Source organism: Priapulus caudatus, unplaced genomic scaffold (genome assembly GCF_000485595.1).
Source record: "Priapulus caudatus unplaced genomic scaffold, Priapulus_caudatus-5.0.1 Scaffold26, whole genome shotgun sequence".
In the NCBI taxonomy this organism is placed as follows: domain Eukaryota; kingdom Metazoa; phylum Priapulida; class Priapulimorpha; order Priapulimorphida; family Priapulidae; genus Priapulus; species Priapulus caudatus.
Window position 1 is genome coordinate 132406 of NW_014577087.1, and position 2294 is coordinate 134699.

Here is a 2294-nt window from a genome sequence, read left to right on the forward strand (position 1 = left end):
GACACACCACGAGCCGGCACGCCGACGCACAGACGACAGCGCGGAGCCGCTAGCACCGCGGCACGCCCACCACCGCCACTATCCCCACACACATACACCACACACACACACACACACGTAGCCACACACACACGGGACACACACACACACATATAAGTAGGTACTAAATAACCATAACTATAGTATACTATATATACGTATATATATATATACTATATAAGTGTACATTCTATCTATATTCAGGCCTATACTGCACCGGCGACATGTATGTGGAATATCGACTGGGTTATGATCAGAGACTTCTCGTACATGCGTCTTGAAGGTCCGCGGAAATAAAAATAACTCCCGCCGAAAAAAACCGAACATCGCAGGCGGCGAATGGATCGGCGGCGACTATCGATTGTCGCACCCGTAACTAGGTTAAAGCGGCATTTTAAAGAACAATGCTAATCTTCCACGTGGCAACTCCCCCCTCCCTCCCCACCGCGCGCATGGGTTGCGGCCGACCCTGGGGACTTACCCCTGTATCATCAGGTATACGGTTCAGATCGAGATCAGAATCAGAATCAGAGCATGCGGTAAGGCGCGAGAGATATTGTTCACGTTGTTGTTAGCGGTTACTTATTATCGTTCAAGATCGCATTAATAGATTAATAGATATCAGCGCACAACGCTGTTCTCTACACTATTGACAATGAAATTGTGAGTAATGCAATATGTCAATAATTAGGTGGCTGGCTTTAGTGAACGTGTATAATAAGGAACTAAACAAAATAACTAAATAAGGAACCCAACACCAGAGTAAGACCAAATCGCTGATACATTTAATATTTGAGCGATTGGAATGCTTCGATGAATGAGGTATAGATAATATTATATATCGAAAGTCGATTATATCACGCATAAAAACACAGTGTGCCACACTGATAGCACACAATGAAACCGGGCATGAGTCCTGATATCACCGTGCCATATGATATAACATCATGCTTCATTACATGTTATTAACAAACACAGTGAATTGCTGTGTTACGTGACACATTCTACCACAAGGCACCGCCTCATTACACGCGGTAGATTGGCGCACTATAGCGTCATGGATGTCATGTACAAGCTCATAATGCTGTATGTCATGTTACCTGCTCTCAGGAGATGTCGTATCGCGGCGCTTTATTACCACGTAATGCTTTGTAACGTGCAACGTGCTTACGCGCAATGCTATATAACATGTGGCGTGCTAGCACGATATTGTGGGTTACAAGCGATGCTTTGCTTCGGGCACACACGACCGTATTTTGCACAGATTCCGATCGATGTTCTATTATTTACATTTTAATCAGTTGCCACATTTTCATACCGAAGTCTCATTTGAATATATTTGACATAATTAATCTAGTATGCGCTGTACGCGCAGAAAAATCGTCTTTAACTGTAATTATACAGTTTTAAGAACAAAAATCGCCCTCTCTCTATCTCTCACTCGTACGGACAAAGTACAAAGCTTCAATTTGACGTCACACGTCAATTTCAACAACGACACGATTGCTCCTGAAAGATCAATTACCAGAAATAAACTTGAAATTTAATCGATGGCTCTTTCTTCTTCTTTTTTCGTCGCTATTTCCGAATATATATATATATATTTATATTAGATAAAGGGGATATTTATATAAGATTAAGTAGATAATAGGGAATTATTAACCTATTAATAGGAATATTAAGGGAATAATTCCTTATTATCTACTTCTGATATATATTTCTATCTATATATATATATAGAGATATCGTATCTATCTATCGTATCTATCTACTCTATCTATTGCTATCTATCTATCTATCTACCTATCTATCTATTTCTATCTCATTATCTACCTCATCTATCCTATCTATCTTATCTACTCTATCTATCTATCTATTTATATTTATTCTATCTATCTAGCTATATATATATATATATATATATCCATATATCTATCTATCTATTTATCTATCTATCTCCCCTTCTCACTTTCTCTTCTTCCTCCCTCCCCCCCTCTTTCTCTATATATATATATATAGATAGAAAATATATCATCAGAAGTAGATCTAATAAGGCATGTATTCCCTTAATCATTCCTAATTTAATAGCGTTAATACATCCCTATTATGCTACTTTAATCTTTAATATAAATATCCCCTCCCTTTATCTATATATAACATATATATATATATATTCGGCACAATAGCGCCACGCGAAAAAAGGAAGAAGAAAGCAGCACAATCGACTAAATTCAAAGTTTATTTCTGGCTAATTG